This window comes from Balaenoptera acutorostrata, chromosome 3 (assembly GCF_949987535.1).
Source record: "Balaenoptera acutorostrata chromosome 3, mBalAcu1.1, whole genome shotgun sequence".
Lineage (NCBI taxonomy): Eukaryota > Metazoa > Chordata > Mammalia > Artiodactyla > Balaenopteridae > Balaenoptera > Balaenoptera acutorostrata.
In genome coordinates this window covers 2832952-2855570 of record NC_080066.1, presented here as the reverse complement: position 1 = coordinate 2855570, position 22619 = coordinate 2832952, and the positions used below count along the sequence as shown (strand labels likewise).

At 38.6% G+C, this 22619-nt stretch overlaps 1 protein-coding gene and 1 pseudogene across 23 annotated transcripts in view; both read left to right on the top strand.

Moving 5' to 3' along the window:
* The window catches only part of LOC102998180 (probable ATP-dependent RNA helicase DDX10), a 94605-nt pseudogene extending 86673 nt beyond the window's left edge, over nucleotides 1-7932 (top strand).
* Nucleotides 1-22619, top strand: part of ZNF438 (zinc finger protein 438) — a 169232-nt gene that overhangs the window by 98699 nt on the left and 47914 nt on the right. For 17 of the 23 annotated variants that reach the window (XM_057542870.1, XM_057542877.1, XM_057542884.1 and 14 more), the window contains one exon: nucleotides 11153-11278. The exons of 4 other annotated variants lie outside the window; for them this stretch is intronic. The gene's annotated coding sequence lies outside the window, so the exon portion shown is untranslated. Of the gene's footprint in view, nucleotides 1-5771; nucleotides 5830-9988; nucleotides 10009-11152; nucleotides 11279-22619 lie in introns of those variants that run through there. 2 more of the 23 variants (XM_057542872.1, XM_057542880.1) reach the window with 2 other exon arrangements.

Here is a 22619-nt window from a genome sequence, read left to right as displayed (position 1 = left end):
CTGTCAGGCAGTTCAGTGAGTGATCTTTGTAAAAGACTCTTTGGGTTTATTCTCACCACCATCACGTTACGTGCAGTGTCCATACTTTATTGCATTAGGCCCAGGTTGCAACTTACAAGTTTGTGTTTAATTTTCTGAAGCTGAGGGAACATTTAGAATTAGGAATACTGACAGTGACCCAAAAAAATGGAATGGCAAGAAGCATTTGGAAGAACTGTTGCCTGGGGTAGAAGCTGTCCCTTGCTTAGACTCTGGCCCTGCTCTCTAGAAGGAGCTCCATTGTTCATTATTCCCTAGGACCTGAATGTCTTCTGGAAGGTTCTTCTTTGCCCATCTTCCTCCAAGGTCACACTTATACGGACATTGGGGGAATATTCCCGCCTTGGAGGCTGTGTAGCCTTTGTTTCCTACTTTATGATCATGCAGTTTTGGTGGTTGGAGCATTGTTTTAGGAGTCAGCTGGAGGCTTAGAGGCAAGGCTTGGGGGTTGGGGGGCTGGCATTGTTATTCCCTCAGAAACTTAGCTGGCTTCTGCTCTACCTCCTTGTAGTTGACTCCATATGCCAGACGGAGGGACTACGTGTCCCATCTGTCAGGGACAGTCTCAGTTTATATCCCTCGTGCAGGTGAAGTGATAATGCCCTCTTTCACTCTCAAAACTGTCCCGGGTTGGACAGTAAATTGTGTATGGTCGCTGTAGCCAAAAAAGCATGCCAGGAAGTCCCACGCCTAATTTATTCCTTTGCTTCCTTTCTCCTATTCCTCCCTCTCTCAATTTATGGGGGCCCTTGGATGGCCATTTGAAATAGGCTTCCTGGGAAGTTCACCTACTCAGCCTGATCGGCAGCAAGGCTGACTTCCCTCTGTTCACCTTAGAAAACCTAACAGGCCATTTTTGCTCAAAGCCTTTTTCAGTCTCCTCTCACTGTGTAAAATCCGGAAGCGGTCAGATTTTCTAACCCTGGGAGCCTCCAGATTTTTGGATTCTCTACTCCCTTTCAGTTCTGCTCTCAAACCTGTCAGTTCTTGCCTGTGCAGATTTCTTTCTTGTAAATTCTCAATAAATGCGGCAAGTAATAATGTTATTCTGATATTGTTTTCCATCTCTTTTTCCCTATAGGCTTAGTTAGACACTTAGTTAACACTTAGTTAGAGCTAGATAGCTCTGAAGCTATCTCATTCGTTTTCAAGCATTGAGGTATAATTTACATAGAGCAAACACACAGCTTTCGGTTCAGTGAGCTTGACAGTCGTACTCACCATGTAGGCCGCCACCAAGACTAAGATGTAGAGCATCTGCATTGCTCCAGAGGGAGGCCGCTTTCCGGTTAGCTCCCTGGAGACAGCCACTTTTCGGCTTCTATCACCATGGATCCCTTTTCACAAGCAGTACTTGTATTAAAAGTTTTGTGACTGTGTGACGTGACTGTCCTTCTATCCTTTACTCGGTCTCTCCCTTTCCTGCTGCCGGGCTGCTAAGCAGTTGTCATATATTTTAGATTTTTTTTGTTTGGTCTGCACCCCACTTAAAGATACCATTTTTTATGTTAGTTGGGGAAAGCTAAGTGCTATAGTAAGTGGACCACAAAAAACGTAACAGCTTCAACCTAATTAATGAGCAGTACACTGAAGGCGTCTTCCATCAATCGGTAACTTTCGTTAACCTGGGCCTTTGAGTCCTCCAGTAGCTGGGGAAGGAGCAGGAAGCTACCTCACCCGCTTCTGGAAAGCCTCAACCTGAGAGCTGACACTCAGCCCCATTCTTTTGGGGATGGCTATGCACAAGACCACATCTGGTGCAAGGGAGGAGGGTTTGGAAATGTGGACTCTGGCTTGACACTACTTCTCAGTGACAGCTCCACACCATGAGGCGGGAAAGCAAAGTTTGGAAGATGTTAGTTGTCTACAAGGTTAATGTCACAGCTTTTATTTTCTTTTAATAACATAATACCATATTGCTTTTCTTTTTTGTCTTCACGTTACTCCTTTTTCTCTGTGTTGTGTATTCTTTTATGCTTTTCAAATAAACATTTTAGCATTGGAAAATTTTTTAAAAGGGTATTGCTATCTCTGTGATAGAAATGTTCAAGGCAAAAGCAATTTAGTTTCCTTAGATTATTCTGATGAAATTAAAATTATCTCTGGCTATTAGCAGATATAATTTAACTCTTAAAAGATAAGGATCCATGATATCACCATTTCTAATCAATATTGTACCAGAGATCCTAGCCGGCAGAGTAAAATAGGGGAGAAAAACCTAAAAAAAATAAAAATAAAAAAGTGTAGGAATGGAAAGGAAGAAAAAAACTGTGACTATTGGCAAATGATATAAATGTCTATGTAGAAATTTTCCAGAACTCTGCAGCTAAATTCTTAGCATTAACTAGAGAGTTGAGCAAGGTTTTTGGATACAAAGTCTGTGTGGAAAAGCCAATTGCATTTCTATGGACCAGCAAAAACAGAAACAAAACAGAGGATGTAATTTTTAAAAAACATTTTATTTTGAAATAATTAACATCCTACATAGCCATGGTATATCTTCTCAAACTAAGAAATTAACATTGATACAATAATATTAACTGAACTGTGGCTTTATTCAGATTTTCCCAGTTTTTCTACTGCTGTCCTTTTTCTGTTTCAGGGTCAAACCCAGGTAGCTGTTATCTCTTTAGTCTGCTCCAATTTGCAGCAATTTCTTGTTCTTTTCTTTCTGGGACCTGACGCTTTGAAGAGTAATGGTCAGATCCTTTGTGGAATGGACCTCAATTTGGGTTTGTCTGATGTTTTCGCATGATTATGTCACATCCAATCAACATGACATCACTGGCGATGTTAACCTTCATCACTTGGTGTCGCCAGGTTTCTCCACAGTGGAGTTACTGTAGAAAATGCAATTTAAAAAATATACAATTTACAGTAGAGGCACAATGTAAGAAGCATTTGAATAAATCTAACAAATAATGTCTACAGCCTTTATTGAGAAAGTTATAAACTTTTATCAAAAGACATTAGCTACAGTCCAATTAAATGGAGAGAAACACAGTATTAATGGATTGGAAAACTTAATGTTGCAAAGGTATTAATTCTCTCAATGCACCTAGAATCAAATTCCTAACAAATTTGGGGGTTTTTAACATTACTACTACTAGTAGTATTATTATTCATCTTTATCGTTGTTATTTTGGTGATGCTTAACATTATAATTTTGAACTTAACATGGTAGAGGAGTGGTCCAAGAATTACAAAGACAAAGTGAAGACAAAGTGTCTTTCCTACCTATATTGTGACTTAATGTAAAATTATAATAATTAAGCCAGTGTATGGTATAAAGATATACAAATCGGCCAAGGGAAAGAATAGAGAATTCAGAAACAGATCCATCTATATATGGAACCTAGATTTATAACAAAACTGGTATTGTAAACCACTGGGGGAAAGGACGGGTAGGTTTTTCAATGTATCAAGTTGGGGCAAGAGATTGCTCATATGAAAGAGCATACTGTTGGATTCCTATGTCATATCACACGCAAAATGGGAAATGGTGAAATTATCAGTTATAAATTAGTAATTATAATTAGGTTTAATTATAAAATTAGAAGCAGAACCCAGGAAAAAACAGTTGAAGGAAAAAAACAGAACTACCAAAGGAGTGAAAGCAAAATTGGAAGGCGTGGAAGGGAAAAGAGATGATACAGAAAAAGAGTGAGGTCATAGGGATTAGAGATGTGAGAAGGGAGCCAAATCTGACAGACATTTGAAAGATGATGTAACGCCTTTGGGTTTAAAATATCAGTGTTTACAGTATGCCAGAACTGCATCAGTTATTAACTTTTCTCATCCTTCTGAGTTATGTGCCAGAAATCAAAAAGCGATCTATAAATTAGTTTAATGATCTATCTACCAACAACTCAATTACTCAATCATTTGTGGAAAGCAAAGAATTGGAAACCATCTGACTTTGAAAGGGATTTATTATCACTTTCTCAGTTTGGGAAAGTTTATTAAAAAGGCTTAACTAAGATTTATCAAATAACTGTTATATTTATTACTCTTTTACTTAGAGGCACCTTGTTTAACCCAATATGCTTAGAAAGTGTTATTTAGAAACATTATTAATTTTAATATATACTTACCAACATACAATGAGTTTTTAGAGGAATATTTTGTCTTAACATACGTTGGAAACGTATTTTTATCAAAACCTTGCAGCTATAATGTACATCACTCAATTTAGGGAAAATGGTTGCCATTTAATCTAATTGACAAAGCTTAGTCATCAACTTTAAACTTATCTTCCAAGTCAGACTTCCTTCTGTCAGTAAAAATCCGACTTGATTTTTCAGCTCAAATAAATATGTTAATGTACGTTTCCATGACAACCATCACACAGCTGAATTCTAATTCTAACACAGACAAATAGATAAGGCACAGAGCCTTGCCACGTGTTGCCTGGATACCGTGATGCTGCTGCCTTCAAGATTTCTTTGCTTTGCACTCCCTAAAGTCTCCCAGAGTTGGGTTGTATCTTTTACAATAATAAGGGTTTTGGAAGGTAAGGTCCTTAAGTAAAAACACTCTCATTACTGCTTCATTCTACTATGTATCTGATTTTGTAATTTACTAACATGGGCCCACATACTCCATTTCTTAATAAAATACGTAAGTTATATGTATGATGGGGAGTGAACAAATCCTTATTGTAGTGCTTTGATTAAAGGAGGATTTACAGGTTTGGCTTCCTGGAGGGTTTTTATATTCCAAGGCAATGCACTAGCCAGGATTTGTGAGTGGTATGCATTTCTTTTGTAAAGTGGGAAAAGAGTGATTGTGAAGGAGGGGAAGAGGGAATGAGAAGAGGCTGGCATGGTACCTTAGCTTCGAGTACATTCCGGAAGAGATCAGTCATAGGAAGGATGGAGGGTGAGGATCTGGAGTTTGATTGCCTTTAAACGATCTGTGCCGACGTATCTCTTAGTCTTCATATAGCTCTAAATGTACCTCAATTTGTAGACCGCTGATACAGAAGACAGGCAGAACAGGTCCATCATATATATAATTGTAGATACAACAAGACACCCAAACTAATGAAGTAAATCCGATATTTAGAGATTAAGCTTTTCTGAAATAAAAGACAACTAGAATCTGCATATTAAAGGGACATACTGTGTGTCTGTGCCTAGTAAAAGTGCTGGACCTCAGAGGTAAAGAACGATTCCTTTGGGGAACCAGGCAAATAGGTTGAGTTTTTTTTATAAGGGGGGAAATTATGTTGGCCTCAGATTTCAGTCAATGCAAGAAAATGGAATATACTTAAAAGATTTTGAAGAAAAGAATAGGTAACTTAGAGATTTTTATATCTGTTTAAACAATCTTTCAAGTATAAGTCAACCAGCAAATAGTTTTGAACTTAAAGAATTTTCAAAAATGATTCCTTTGGGCCTTTATGGAGGCAATAATAGAGAACAGATTTTTTTTAATCCTGGCTTTGCAGGGTAAAGATGTACTTGGAGCTGCCAGAACAAGATCTGGCAAGACTTTGATTTTCCTTATCCCAGTACTGGAAGCTTTTTATCGTTCTTAATAGACTTTGACAGACAGACTCTGGGTCCTGATAATACTTTCTATGAGAGAACTTATCTATTTCTGAGGCCTTTTCTGAGAATTAGGAAAGAATCATGGCTTTTCAGCAATCTCATCATTGATGGAAAGACCTGAGACAAGGTGTTTGAGACGATCAACCACATAAATATATTATACTTGTTTGCATACAGGTTTGACTGTTGAACACAAGGATGAAACAATAAGTGTTCATGATACCAGTCTCCAAAGGTTAGTTCATGATGAAGTAGAATAGAATCTTGGGCATGGACCTTTGCTGACACTATGAATGCTGTTATCAAAAAGAAAAAAGAAAAAAATCTTTCTAAAAGACATTGACTTTGGGCTTCCCTGGTGGCGCAGTGGTTGAGAATCTGCCTGCTAATGCAGGGGACACGGGTTCGAGCCCTGGCCTGGGAAGATCCCACATGCTGCGGAGCAACTAGGCCCGTGAGCCACAACTACTGAGCCTGCGCGTCTGGAGCCTGTGCTCTGCAACAAGAGAGGCCACGATAGTGAGAGGCCCGCGCACCGCGATGAAGAGTGGCCCCCGCTTGCCGCAACTAGAGAAAGCCCTAGCAGAGAAACAAAGACCCAACATAGCAATCAGTCAATCAATCAATAATAAAATCTTTAAAAAAAAAAAAAAAAACATTGACTTTGCTTTCTTCTAGGCAAAACAAGTCAGATCTGTAAAAGACCTTGTACCTTGTGTGCTTGAGCTTGAAAATCTCTGAATATGTTTGAGTTGGTGAGAAAAGTAAAATATAACATCCCTGTCCCTTTGGAACAAAACTACATAGGTTGTGAGCTGAAGTAAGAAATAAGTATCCTATATTCCTTTTTGAGAAGTATTATATTTTTTTCCAGTTGTCGAGAGGTTTGGTCCCTAAACCAAGTCTCCTACTGCCTATACTCTGGTATTTCTATTCTTGACTTCTGTGGTTGACAACAGCAGATGACAAAAGTGCAAGTCTGTAATAAGTTTATCTGCAAGAGAGTGAACTGTGCTCTTTGCTACTGATACTATAGCCAGGGTGTTGGATATTCAGGCCACGAATTGAGTTCTTCAGTTTGATTGCCCAGAGGATACCAACTCATATTCACAGAGCATATACACCTGCTTTATTAATTTTGCTTCCCTCAGAAGAAAAAAAGGATAGTACAGCAACTTCCTGAGTAGAAAGTGCTTATGAAAGAAATAAAAATCACTCCAGAAAAATGTATGGACATCTAGAAAACAAAAACAAAAACTGAAGTCATCTTTAGCCCAAGATCAACAATGAAAAGAAAGAGGTCAAAGGTATTTTGTTTCTTACATATGTAAGTATACCTGATGAAGGATGAAAGAGTATTTGATTTGAACAAGTTACATTTACCCAAATAGGCTATATTTCTTGGTCTTACTATAAGCAAATCCTTGGATAAGATTCCTTCAGAAAGTGTAGAAACAGCTGACCAAAGAATTGTTAGTGAGCTTAAGGCTGTATCCCTCACCAATGATTAAGTGGAAGAATTTAGAGCTTATTTCAGTGAGAAAATGTCCATCATTAAGTAAGGTAGAAAAAAGCTAGAAGCAGGAGAGGAAGAGTACAAGCTGGCCAATGGTATTAATAAAGAAGAGGAGGAACAGGAAGGGAGGCAGATGAGGGGAAACATGGAAGTGAAGATGGTCAAACCAAAAGGGCCTCAGACTCAGTCTGCTCCTAGTACTGATGAGGCACAAAAAATCAAGGAAATTGCAGAAACAAAAAAAGTAATGAAACACTTTAAGTGAATAAGATAATAACACTATTGATGAAGGGAAGTTGGTTCACCAGTGGCCGCCAATGTAGAAATCCATTGTGAAGGATACTAAGGAAGAGGATCATGGTAGTATCAACCTTGATAAAGCAAAAGATAGGCTTCAGGAAGAGGGCACATTTGATCAAGAAGAGTATGGGAAGAAAGTTAAGGCAAAGCATATGGAGAAAAGACTTCTAAAAAGTGAAACCAAAAGAGAAGCCAGCAAGAGGCAAGCAGAGGCCAAAGATGAAGGGAGGGATGGTGCCTTTTAGGGCTGGATGTGATGTGTGAGGAAGGATTTGATCCATTCACTCCCAGATCCTGGTAAATACAGACGTCTGAAAAATCAGACAGTGAAGATGGAAAATGAAATTAGTGATAACAGGAAGAAGCAGAGAATGAGGAAGAGGACAACAGTGAGGTGAAAGGAGTGAAACAGGTTGCAGTAGAAAGGAGGCCACATGGGAAACCTACGAGCCTTGGGATACAGGCCTGTCTTTAGCAGAGGACAAAGGGCTTGTGTTATATCTGCTCAGAAGTCAAAGCTAAGTACTTCTTGCTCTACTCTTCTTGAAACCTTTGGTTATGATTATGTGGGCCAGAAGTCAAAAAAGAGTTGGTTTTGGAACAGTGAGGTACCAAGAGTCCCATCCTTAAAAGATCAGTGCAGCTCCAGATAGAAGTGGTCGTATATTTAACCCCCTTCTTGCCCCATCACAGAATGTACTTAAAGTGAGTGGATTAAAGAAACTTCCTGATCCCATTTCCAGCATGTATGCTCTTGGATTATATCCATTCCTTTATTTTACTGTCAAGTTGTGGAGTCCTTGTCCCATTTTTTAGAAATTTTTGTCTTGCTTACTATTCAGAACATACTATGTTTATTCGTTTGTTTATTAAACAAAATTGCTCAGAATTTTGATGTATTTAGTATTTCCAAAAAGAGTGTGTAGGATGGAGCAGCCCTATTTTGCATTGAGATTATCAATAATATGCCTATTTCCCATTTTTAATAAAAGTACAACATCTAAGAATAAAATTAACAAAAGTCATGCAAAAATTTCTACGTTGGAAATAATAAAACGTTACTGAGAAAAATTAAAGCAGACTTGAATAAATGAAGAAGGATGGCACGTTCATGCATTGGAAGACTCAATTAGATGACAGTTCTCCCCGAATTGACGTATAGATTCAACTTAATCCCTATCATAATCCCACAGGCTTTTTTTTTTTTTAATTGGCAAGCTGATTCTAAAAGTTATATGGAAATGTAAAAGACTGAGACTATCCAAAACAATCTCAAAATCATAGCTGGAGGAGTTGACTTCATAACCTAACCATAAAGCTACAGTAACCAAGATAGTGTAGTGCTGCCATAAAGATCAATAAGCAGATTGATGCAACCGAATAGAGAGGCCAGAAGAGACCCACAGTTATATGGTCGTTGGATTTCCAACAAAGACCTAAAGCGACCAAGTGGGGAAAGGAAAGGTTTTCAGTAAGTGGTGCTGGAATAACTGCATATCCATATGGAAAAAAAGAAATCTCAATTCCTACCTTGCACCATGCACAAAGAATAATTTGAGATGGATCATATTACTTAAATGTAAAAGCTAGAACCATAAGGCTTTTAGAAAAAAAATCAGAGAATATCTTCATGATTTGGAGGTAGGCAAAGATTTAAATGTAGAAAGCAATAACCATAAGAAAAATATATATAACTTAGATTTTATCAGAATTAAAAAAAACCAAACTGTGGTCATCAAAAGACACCGTTAAGAAAACAAAAAGATGAGCCACAGACTGGGAAAAAATACTCACAAAACCTGTATTTGTCAAAGGGCTACATAGATAATGAATTTATACAACTCCATAACAAAAACACAGATAATCAGAAATGAAAAAGTGGGGATAGGGGACAAATGATTTGAAAAGACACTTTATAACAACACTCCACAACAGAAGGTATTTGAATGGCCAGTAAGCCTGTGTTCAGCATCATTAGTCACTAGGGAAATGCAAGTTAAAACGATAGTGAGATACCCACCAGAATGGCTAAAATTAAATAGGTTGGTAACACCAAATGTTAATAAGGATGTAGAGCAACTGGAACTCTTACATATTGTGTGGGAGGGTTAAATGGTACAACCTCTTAGGAAAAAGATTTGGAAGTTTCCTTATAAAGCTAAACATGTACTTACCTGGTGACCCAGCAATTCTACTCCTAGGTATCTACCCAAGAAAAATGAAAATATAAGTCCACAAAATAAGATGTTCACAAGAAGTACATAGCATATGGATATGTGATTTCATTCATAATAGCCAAAAACTAGAAGCAGCCCAGGTGTCTCAGTAAGAGAATGGATAAACAGACTGGTGTATTCATAAGATAGAGTACTACTCTGAGAGAAAGAAACAGCACTGATCCCAGCAACAACATGGCTGAATCTCGTCGTACTAACCGAGAGGAGCCTCATCCAAAAGAACACATAGCGTTTCTCCATTTCTGTGAAGTTTTAGAACAAGCAGAATTTGTCTGTGGGAGAAAAGAATCCGAAGCGTGGTCGCCTCTAGGGGACGGAGCAACGAATGACTGGGAAGGATCATGAAGGCACTTTTTTTGAGGTGTGTTAACGGTGTGGGTTACAAGGTATGTGCATTTGTAAGAACCCATGGATGGTCCACTTAAGATTTGTGCGTGTCATTGTATGTAAATTTTACTCCAAAAGACAGAAAAAAACTTAAAAACATATCTCAAGGAGGTACTATTTTATATCCAGCAGACTGGCAATGCAGTGGGGCACCCTGACCCCTCTGACCCTCACTAGTAGTGGTGTCAATTGGATCGACCTTGAAAAACTTTGTCATTATCTAACAACTTGTGCATATACCAACCCAGCAGTTCCACTCCGAGAGATAGAAGCTCTTGCAAACATACATGGAGAAACGCATATGACAATGTTCCAGAAAACCAGAAAGAACTCAGATAGGCATCAATAAGAGAAGGCATAATTGTGCCGTGTTGAAACATACCACCACAGGTGAACCCTAGGAATGTATAAGAATGCTTCCAGTATGATTCCAACCAATATAATTCCATCCCAGATCTTCCAGAATTTAAGATTTGATTCTTGATTTGATTAGGGATACATATGCTTAACACTATAAAGGAAAGTGAGGGAAAAAATTCAAGGTGTTTGGGGAGAAGGCATGGCAAGAAGGAGTGGAATTGGAATGGGAAAGACCACAAAGATGACTTTCGAGTGACTGGTAATGTTCTATTCCCTAATCTCGGCAGTAGGAAGACAGGTGTTCATGTTATTATTTTTCATTATAACTTACACATATGTGAAAATATTGTTTGGTATATATTCAATATTTAATAATAATTTCATGAAAGAAAATGTGCATTTTAAAATTAATCTTTAAGAATTCTTTATTAGCAACAATATGATATGCAAGATATAAGAAGTTGGCTTTCTGATATCATTAATTCAGTCATTTATTCAAATGTTTATTAAATGCCTGTACACAGCCTGACAGGGATGTGACATTGGTTAAGCCTTTATTTGGAGACTAAGGTTTCCGTAGCTGTATCCTAAAATGAATTTGAAAAACGACTGAAATGGAAGATGATTACAGTCTAACATAGGCCCAGCTTTGACCTCAGTCCCCTAGTGCTAGTGCAGGGGACGTCTGAAGGCACACTTTTAAGAATTGCAATGTCACTTGGACTGATCATTGACTAGTCATTAAATTTACCTTACAGCCGGGTCATGGAGAATGTCTCCCATCATTTATCTTCTTGAAACTTCACTATGATAAAAATTCTCAGGATGCTGTGGCTAACACTTCGATCTTACTGCTCTTCTGCTGAATCTTAAGCAGTTTCAAGGTATTTATGGATTTTTCATTTCAACATTTCCTGCAAAATTTGTGAATAATTTTCATCAAATGAACTCGCCAGAAAATAAAGATTGAACTCTGTAGCTATAATGTGGTCCTAAATTCGTAGCTTAAAATGAAAAGGGCTTACCCCAATCCTTTACTTTTTATAAGTATTCAAACATTCCTTTGGATGCCAAATAATAAATTCATAGTACTAGATATCCAGCAAGATGGCAGTCCGGTTGCCTATATGAAGTACTTAAATATACCCAATTGCAATTCCAAAGCTTTATTGCTTCATTTATCACAGGAAATGCCAGAGTTCTGAAATATTTTGTAAGGAAAGCTACCCTACTTGTATGAATCCTCATAGGAATTACCAAGAATATTATGCCAATTCAATCCTAAGTATTGAAGTTAGAGCTCTAAATGACATTTAATAGTATGATTTATTTTCTGTCTTAAACTTTATAGGTCACATAAACAAGATCCTGTCCTTTCATATTGCTTTTTATTGTTAAAGTGTCTGAGTGATGATAAAAATCTCAGCTTAAGAACTGTCAGATGATTTATGATATTTCATTTATTTTTCAAAGGATTGGGGTGTCACCAATAAGCCTATTAGAATTGTAGGTTTAAAGTTCCTCAATTTTAAAAAAGACCAGCTGCGTAAACAAGTGTGTTAGCTTTGTAATTTAATTCCGTGTGATTTTTTATAATACTTCAAAGTACCAAAGGAGGCAGTTTTTCTTAGGTCATAAATGCTTATTTATGTCATTATGATCTCAAACTTTCAAGTGCATTTCAAGATCTACTTTTTAAAATATTAATACGTTTTTATTGTGTTCTTTATAACCTCAAGACATTTCTCCTTTTGTCGACCTAAATCTGCCTTTCTTCATGGGCTGACATCAACAGCATGGAATGTGGATGAACTGGAGGAAAACTACTTTAAAAAATTAGAATTCTGTAGTCGGGGATGGATAATCTAAACTATCTTTGCGAGTGTGCTGTAAGCACCTTAAAGCTATTTTTTTTGTTGTTATTAAATTGTAGATTGGGGATAATTGTAAGTTCACATGCAGTTAGAAGAAATAACCCATGTACCCTTTACATAGTTTCCCCCAAATGTAACTTCCAGGATATTAACATTGATACAATGCAGATCCTATTCAGATTTTCCTAGTTTTACTTGAACTCATTTGTGGATGTATATATTTAGTTCCTGTGCACTTGTTATCACATGTATAGCTTCTTGTGTCTACTGTAGTCAAGATACAGAGCAGTTCCATCACAAGGATTTCTCAAGTTGCCATTTTATAACTGTACTCACCTACCTCCCCCACTTGCCAGCTCTAACCCCTGGCAACCACTAATCTGTCCTCTGTTTCTATAATTTTGTCATTTCAATAATGTTATATAAATGGAATCTTAGCGTATATAATCTTTAGTGTTGACTTTTTCATTTAGCGCTATTCCCTTCAGATTCATCCGTATTGTTGTGTGTATCAGTAGTTTGTTCCTTTTCATCATTGAGTGGCATTCCATCAAAATCTATTTTGATATTTAGTCTTCACATGTACACACACGTAAAATATGAGGTAATTAAAATATCAGTTTAAAAGTGGTTTAAGATATGTTACTATTAACCTATCAATTAAAATTCCAGGTAAGTTTTTAGTATCCTTTCTGTCATTTCGATTGGACTTGTCTGCGTCTTAACGTACTAAGAGCAGATGATTTGCCAGCTGTACATTGAAAACACATTTCCAGTAGAAAAAAAAAAGAATGCTATTTTCTAACAATAACTCATTCGAATAAAAATTGGCAAGATTGGAGAAAAGACAGTAGCTGATACCATGCAAGACAGGTCCTTGTTTTGATTGCAGCAGATTTACTGTTGAGTTTTTTTTTTTCTTTCATATAGCCTATGATTACCCAACTAGCTCTTTTCATACAGCCTATTATTATACAAGTAACTCTCCTTACCCTTGTGCCTGTGTCTCTTAATGTGATAAATAAAGCTGTAGATGTGGATGAGATCTCCTAGGGAGAGACTATAAAGTGAGACCCGATGTTTACCTTGAGGAGCTCCAAGACTTAATGGCCAAGGATGGCCGGAAAGGCAGCAGGAAAAAACCAGGGGCTTCTGGTTCATGACAGCTAAGAGAAAAGAGGGTATGAAGAAGGAATAGCCTCAGCTGAATCTTCTTCCCCACTTTCACATGTGGTCACTGTGCTCTTAAGTCTTTCTGCATCCAGGCATGGGTAGGATGCAGAGACCTCCAGGACCTCTCTTCTCCAGAAGTGCTCAGTTGAGCTTGGGAGCCGCAGGAACCAATGTGAAAGAAGATCTAGCCAGGCACACTGTGAATAAGAATAAATGTACCTGCTATTACCTTCATTTTGGTCATGAAGACAGTTTCAGAAATCTCTTTGTATCCCTGTTATTATCGCTGCCGTCTATGTGTACCATAGTTGTGTGGATATATTCTGGTGTGGTTATCAAAATTGGAAGAAGGCATGATGTACCAGCATGACAAATGTATTTTTAGATTCAGGCCAGTGTTTCATGGTGGTTACCGTGACTGCATAAGCCACAGCTCCTTCTAACATGCCTTTACGATACTTAACTTTCTCACACGCGGTTAGGTCATATAGTTAATGTCATTACTTGGGGATGGAAAGCACCCTTCTATTACTAACACTACCTTGAAACTTATAAGTCTGAAAATGATTCACCACACAGTATTAAGAAGTAAAATGCTTTTATTACTTTCAGTAAGAGGACATAGGATATAAAGGTAGGTGTTCAGGGTGAAAATGAAGAAGAGTGAGTAAGACTAGGACGAGGAAAAGCAAATTAGAGTAAAAGGTAATTTTCTGAGATTTATCATTTCAGGTGTTAGGTTTGGACTTTGAGTTCTGCTTTTTTTGAAATATAAAATCTCAGCCCAGAACCAGGAACTCTGCAGTTTAGTCAGTTAGAAACTTGTGATGTATTTTTGGAGTCGAATTTTCCTGTTGCCCAAGTAAAGATGTCAGTGATTTAGAAGCAGCTCATGGATATTATGTGTGAGTTACTGAGTGTTGATTATGTGATAACCAGAACCAAAACTTAACCATGTCTTTGGATTTGTAACTTCATATAATTCAGTAGTCATTATTTAGGTCATATTCACATACATGTACATTGAGAAATCTTAGTACTTTACTAAAGTGGTAAGGTTTTATATTATACAGTAGAATAAGGTAAATATTTTTATGGATTTTACTTAAGATCCTAAATACTGTGTCTTTTTTTTTCAGTAAATGTAGATGTGACCTTCATGCTATACAAGTGATATTGTTTTGCATTTTCTTCTCAAGTTTGAAAATCCAATTATGTTTCCTAAGTATGTTGAAGAAAATCAGCAAATTTTATCTTCTACACATTGTGAGAGAAATAACTGCAAACCTTATACAAGAATAATACAAAGATTTTATTAGAAAGTTTTTGCACACGGATGTATCGTAATCTCCATATTTGCCTCATAAGGCCTACTCTTGAAAAGTCTGCAATGGATGCTACTTCCAGAGTCTCTTTCATAAACGCAGTCTCTATATTGTGGAATCTATGTTTGCTGTATCAGGCAAAATATGACCTTTCTTTCAGAAAGTGCTTGGGCAAACTAAATTTCAGTATTAGTTGTTTAAAATAGCGTTTCACATTTCACTGCACTTGTACTAATTTTTTTGATTTGCAGGGTTTTTGAAATCATTTTTTTGACACCATGGCCATGAGATAGATGATATTCATCAGGAAAGGTAGAACAGCTACACTTATTTCGTACTTTGCTCTCCTTAGAGTTCTTCAAAATAAATGTGTTTAAGGGCACATGCGAAGCGAAGACTTCACTGTGTGCACCTCTTACCGTTAGGGTGATGCTAAGTGGAGTGGTGAGCACTTAGAAAGGTCGACCAACTAGGCCTAAGCGCCGTGTGTAGAGCGCTCCGCCCAACACAGGCAGAGTGCACGCTCTTTCCAGTGCACGTGGTTCCATCTCCTTGATAGACTACCCGTGAGGCCATGAAACAAGCCTCCATAAACGTGAAAAGGGTCGAAAACATACAAATTATGTTCTCTGACCACAGTAGAGTGCAATTAGAAATAAGTGGCAGAAGGGAATTTGGGAAATTCACAATTCTGTGCAAATTAAACAGCGTACTCCTAAATAGCCAGTGGATTAAAGAAGAAATCACAAGAGAAATTAGAAAATACCTTGATACTTTAAAGTAACTTAAAATACAACATGCCAAAATTTACAGGATGCAACTAAAGAAATTAGAGGGAAGTTTATAACTATAAATGCCTGCTTCTTTTTTTTAAAGGCCACATGTTAAATGATTTTATTTATATGAAATTTCCAGACTAAGGAAATCCATAGAGATAGAAAGTAAATCAGTGATTTCCGGGGACAGGCAGTGAGGTAGAGTGATGGGATATTTTGGTATTAGATGGTGGTGAGAGTTGTACAACTTTGTGAATATACCAAAAACCACTGAAATGTACACTTTAAAAGGGTGAATTTTATGGTATGTGAATTGTATCACAAATATAAATAAATAAATCTTAACTGAGCCCCTCCTGGGTGTTCTGTTATTGTGCCCCAGATGCTTTGGTACCATATGAACACCAAGGGTTGTGAACCCTGCCTTCTAGAGCTGCTTGTCTGTTGGGGGTAGTACCCCTGGTCCGGGGTACTAGACATGATCTAAGTATAATTACAATTGTGGTCAGTGGTCTGAGGGAAAAAGAGAACCTGTTCATTATTAACAGGGGTATCTCAGCCAGACGAGGTCAAAAGACGGTTCTCCTAAGGAGGTGATACTGCCTTGAGATCTGAAGGATGGATTCAGGTTATCGCGAAGAAAAGAGGCGTCACAGGGAGGGGGACCAGCATGTAGGCAGTCTGGGGGCGACAGAGCCACGGTATGTTCTGGGGGTTGGAGGAAGGCCAGTGTGGCTGGACACAGAGAGTGGGGGTGAGGAGTGCAGGAGGAGACGCAGAAGCGGACCAAGGCCGGACTGTGCGGAGCCTCGTGGGCGCGTTATGGCTCGTAGCGGCTTTCCTTCTGGACGGCACGGCACGCTCTGTGCTACGAGAGCATCACTGTGGCCGTGTGGGTTGCAGGAGCAGGAGTGGAAGCAGGTAGAAGGGTATTCAGTGGTCTCTCAGGGGATGGTAGAGCACCTGGCGCCAGGTAATTGGCAGTGGAGCTGAGAAGAAATGGACGTATCTGAGGGCTTTTTTTTTTTTTTTTTTTAATTTTATTTATTTATTTATTTATGGCTGCGTTGGGTCTTCGTTTCTGTGCAAGGGCTTTCTCTAGTTGCGGCAAATGGGGGCCGCTCTTCATCGCGGTGCACGGACCTCTCACCATCGCGGCCTCTCTTGTTGCGGAGCACAGGCTCCAGACGCGCAGGCTCAGTAATTGTGGCTCACGGGCCCAGCCGCTCCGCGGCATGTGGGATCCTCCCAGACCAGGGCTCGAACCCGTGTCCCCTGCATTGGCAGGCAGATTCTCAACCACTGCGCCACCAGGGAAGCCCTGAGGGCTTTTTAAGAGATAAAATTGACACGATCTGGTGAAGGCCTAGAGATGGGAAGTGAGGGAGGGCGTGTAAGGCATGGCTCCTGGACGCTGGCTTTTGAAAGTGAGTGGGTCAGAGGGTCATTTCTGAGCCAAAGATTTTCCTCAGTCCCACTTTGTATGGACAACTTCAAGTTACATGAATGGTTTTTTTTTTTTTTTTCTTTTGAGAACTAGCTCTTTCTTACCAAGGCAGTCACACATTATGTAGAACTATGCAATTTGCTGATAGCAAATATTTGGGGAAAGTTAGAAAAATTTTTGAGAAAACTAGATACATTTTTTAGTATTTGCCAGATGAATTTCGGTCTTGGAGCCTCTTTTGGTCTTGGAGTCTCTTTTGGCCTAGCCTGCATCTTCAGGGTCTTATAATGTACTTGGCCTTGCTGATGGTCCCCAATGCTGTAGAGGTCATCTGTCATTTAAATTTCCTCATTTTGATGTAAGTATTGAAAATAGACTCTGAAATAATTTTCTGGCAAGTAACTACCTTCCAATGAGGAATAACTGAAATGAATCCAGTTTTAGCAATTCTTATTTCCTTGGCCAGCCAAAGTCTTAAAATGTCAAGTTCTTCAGAGATGTTTTTATTCTGCAGTTGTATGGAGCAATAACAGTTTATTATAATTTCTAAAAGCCACTTTGGCAATTTAAGACTACACGGAAATAAACTTTAATCTGTACCCTAAAATTTTTTTCAAATGACCTTTAAAGAGTTAGTTATTTGGGTATCCACTTGCATTTGGAACATCAACATACAGAGCCAACAGATGGGTAAAGACCTGACGAGGAAAACAGATCGTGCCAGTAGGTTGTGATTTAAGTTAAGTTTTACCGTAACTGTTACAAGGAAGGCGTCTCTGCTTGCAGTGTTTATTGCTAATCTACCAGTAATAGACAAACCTTGTAAATCTATGAATGCCACTGTGGACAGCAAAGCAGGAGGCACATTTAAATTAGGAGAATGAAGAGTCATTTAGAGAAAGTCTTAGTGACCTGCCTTTTGCAGCACTCTTCTGGGGCATTTTCACTGATGTTTGTTCTCATGGGCCAACACACACAGGAGGGAGTCAGACTGTTGTTCATAATTTTTGCACGAGAACACTGAAGCTTGCATCCATTTGAATCAAGTTTCCTTTTTTGTAACTAGCAATATAGGCTCAATCTAAGGATTAGCTCTTTACTGGTAAGCATTAACTGTACATGCTTATTCTATTGTACATTTTAATTTCTGAGAATTGTCCTTTGAAATGGGGACTTTAAATGCAGACCTACTAGAGAATGGACTTGAGGATACGGGGAGGGGGAAGGGTAAGCTGAGACGAAGTGAGAGAGTGGCACGGACATATACACACTACCAAATGTAAAATAGATAGCTAGTGGGAAGCAACCGCATAGCACAGGGCGATCAGCTCGGTGCTTTGTGACCACCTAGAGGGGTGGGATAGGGAGGGTGGGAGGGAGGGAGATGCAAGAGGGAAGAGATATGGGGATATATGTATATGTATAACTGACTCAATTTGTTATAAAGCAGAAACTAACACACCATTGTAAAGCAATTATACACCAATAAAGATGTTAAAAAAAAAAAAAAAGAAATGGGGACTTTAAGAAAAGAACAGGGAGGGCTTCCTTGGTGGCGCAGTGGTTGAGAATCCGCCTGCCAATGCAGGGGACACGGGTTCGAGCCCTGGTCCGGGAAGATCCCACATGCCGCGGAGCGACTAAGCCCGTGCATCACAACTATTGAGCCTGTGCTCTGGAGTCTGTGCGCCACAACTGCTGAGCCCGTGTGCCACGACTACTGAAGCCCACGCGCCTAGAGCCCTTGCTCCCCAACAAGAGAAGCCACCGCAGTGAGAAGCCCGCGCACCACGACGAAGAGTAGCCCCCGCTCACCGCAACTAGAGAGAGCCTGTGTGCAGCAACGAAGACCCAACACAGCAAAAAATTAAATAAATAAAATTTTAAAAATAAAAAAAAGAAAGAAAAGAACAGGGAAATTTGGAGGTTAGAGGCAGTTGTGGTTAAAAGCAGAACCTAGTACCTGTCTTCAGACCTCAGTTCCACCATCTTCCTAGCTGTGAGAGCTTAGATAAGGTACATAACCTCTCTGTGCCTAATTCCTTATATGTGAAAGGGTGATCATAAAACACCCAGCCCAAGGCTGTGGTGAGGATTAAATAAATTAGCACACATTTAAAATGCCTAGAACACTGTTTGGAAGATAGTAAGCTCAAAATAAATGTTAGTTGCTGCCGCTGTTATACTGATAAAATATAAAATAAATAAAATAGTAAATAAAATATAAATTAAATAAATAAATAAAGATAAAATATTAACTCTCACCTGAAAACCAAGATGTTATAGCTCAGTTATGGTGGTCGTTTTTGTTGATTTTGTTTGTTGTTTGGGCTTTTTTGGTGGAACAAGGACAAGGTTACACGGCTAGTAAGTGGTGTAAACCAGGTTTCCTGGAGAGTTGGTTTAGGTCAGGAGTTAGCAAACTATGGCTCACAGGCCAAATTGGGCCTGTTTTTATACAGCTTGCAAGCTAAGAATGTTTTTACATTTCTAAACCATTGGGGGAACATCCAAAGAAGATAATATTTTGTGACACATGAAAATTTCATAAAATTCAAGTGTCTATGTCCATAAATTAAAAAAAGTTTATTGGTACATAGCCATGTTTATTCATGTATATTGTCTCTGGCTGCTTTCATGCTACACCAGCAGAAAGGAGTAGCTGTACAGAGACCACAGGGCCCATAAAACTGAAAATATATACTAAATGGCCCTTTACACAAAATGTGTTCTATTAGTTATATTGACTGAATGAATGAACTGTCCTGCTTTGACAAAAGATGTAAGCTTGCGTAAGAAAGCAAATGACTTTAGTTATCCTTGTGGCCAGAACACTTTTGTTTTGTTTTGATTTAGAAAAAGTGTAATTTTCCACCTTGGTTAAAATTCTGTTGAACCTGACATACAAGTTCACGAGTAGGCTTAATTCAACTGTAGTAGATTGCGTAAGTGCAGACATGCCAAAAAACATACTTCTTCAGTAAAGAGTATTAAGGTTTGGATTCCTTTCAAGAACTGTCAGAACAAAAGTTCAATTGTGTGTGTGTGTGTGTGTGTGTGTGCACGCGCGCGCGTGTGTGTTTAAGGATATTTGCCATCCCATAATTCTTTTTTAAAGATTCTTGAAATAGAAAGAATTCTGAAACAGTCTGCTAATAAGATGAACTTTACAGTGATAACATACCTTAAGAGTACAGTGTTATAATCCCATTTCAGGAGTTATTTGTAGTTAGTTTTCTCAAGGCTTTGGCTTTGTGACTCAGAGCCTAGTATTTCTAAGACAGCCAAAACTGCGGAGGCTTTTGGCAATTGAGCCTAGAGAACATATGCTTTGATTTTGTCCCACAGATCATTTAGGCAAATAACCTTTTCTTCTCTCCTTATGCTATTTTTAACTATGATGTGGATCTTTTTTGTTTTGGTTGGTTACATAATCTTTATTTAGGATCTGTTTTGCTCTTGAATATCTGTAAATCTTGCAACTCCTTTTGTTTAGGTTTACATCTTTCAAAGTATATTCATCAAATGCTTTTGAAAGACTTCTCCCCTGCAAGGCCCCAGGGCTAATGGGAACAAGACAGAGCTGGGCCCTGCCCTTGGAGAGTTTTGAGTTTGTCAGGATGATAGATGTTAAATTAACATAAGTATCATCAGTGTTGGGAAAGAAGAATCAAATTGTGTACTGGATTCATAAACTAAGAAAACCTAAACTCATCAGGGGAAGTCAGAGAATATTGTTCCTTTGGATTTTTTTAGTTTTTAGTTTTCTGTATTTGAAAATCTGTTCTCGGCTAAATGCCTGTTACTAAGCTGAAATTATTTTGAGTTTAGCAAAAGTATTGAAATAAGAATTTTAAGAAATTACATCTAATGGCCCTCTTATTGATCTACGCACAATTTCCTAATTGCTATTTATTGGTAGACATTAGATGGTTGAGTGATGAACCTCGTGCATTTGGTTTTGGCAGAAAATTACCAAGTGTAATAATGATCACAGTAAATTTGGGATGAGGAAAATACAAAGTGAAAAAAGACTACCATTTAGTTTGTTAATTATCACTTGAAAATCAAAATATCCATTTATCCTTCTTGAACAGGAATGTTTTAAAAGTGGATTCTAGCTAGTTTTTTTTTTCTCTCTTTTGGAACAGTTTTTGTTTATAATATAAAAATAGATGGTTATATATTTTATACACACATACACTGTGTTTATGTGTATGGGTGTATATATAAACACACACACACACACACACACACACACCAAAAAATGTACAAAGAAAAAAGGGAATTTTCACCAACCCAAGTCCCAGAGGTAACCACTGTTGACAATTTGATGTTTCTCTTGGAAATACAACTTTTTTTTTTTTTCTTTTTTAAGACAGATAGCATCAGAGTATACTCACTGTTCCACAGTTTGCTTCACTTAAGAGTGTTTCCTGGATGTCTTTTCCTGCCAGTGTTTACTGAGGACCACCTGCCTCTCCAGATCTACTTCATTCTTGTTGTTCTTATCACTGATAATGTTATTTTAAGTAGTCCATCCATAAGGTAAAATATTCAGAAGGTTTGTTTACAGAAGAGTATGCAGTGGAAGTCAGCCTCCCGCCCAACTGTGCACCCCAGTTCTCTCCAGGGGCAGCCATCCTTGGCAGTTTCTTATCCTTTGAAATCGTTCCTTTATTTTTATATGCCTTTCCTTGGTGAGACTAAAATTAACCCCCTGCCCAGTCATTTATAGGGAAACTGAATGCTTAGTGAATTTCCAGCAGCAACCAATTGATCTTGTAATGTCAGCGTTTAAGATTGCATACCAAAATGAGAAAAGATTTCCCACTAGTTGTATTTCAGTTTTGGATTTCATGCCATGTGATTGTTTAGAGGCTATAATCTGTAGGTGTACAATCTTTGCCAATATTTTAGATCCTTGAAATGTAACTGAATGTTCCCAGCAGAAGGCCCACAAGGCCTACATGCCCCAGAGCACCTCCTCCCACCTGCCCTCGCCCACCCACGTCTGCTGTCTCTCTGTCAACGTTGTGAACACAGACCCAGGTCTTGGGCGGCCTTGCTGCTTTCATCTCAAAGCTAATTGAGGGACTTATGGCTAGTCTCTGAGATGCCTACGGTTATTCTAATCTGGAACCACTTGGGTTCACTTCATACCCGCAGCTTAATTTGGGTAGTGCCAGAGCCTGGGGAGGGGAGGGGCGTGGCTGGGGGAGCGGGCAGTGGATTGAAGCGGGGGGCACTCACCTCTGCCTGAGCCAACCTGGACCTGAGAAGATGGTAGTTAGGGAAGCACTTGCCCTGTAACACTGGGTCTTTTGTCAACTGCTGATACTAAAGTACGTCATGAACAGAGATGGTCTAGAAACCCCTGCCTGTCTCATAAACTCACCAGAGAACATGGGGTGATACATGTTTTGGAGAAATAAAAAGAAGTAAACTAGATCCAGTCTTCAGAGTGGCTGTGTTGACATGCATATGGCCTGAGGAGCCCTAGGCTGGGACTTCCTGTTTATAGGCAGTATTTACTTCTGTGTAAAATACGTTCCTCAAAATATACACAGATCTGTGAAAAATGGCCATTGGTAGTTTGATAGGGATTGCGTTGACTCTGTAGATTGCTT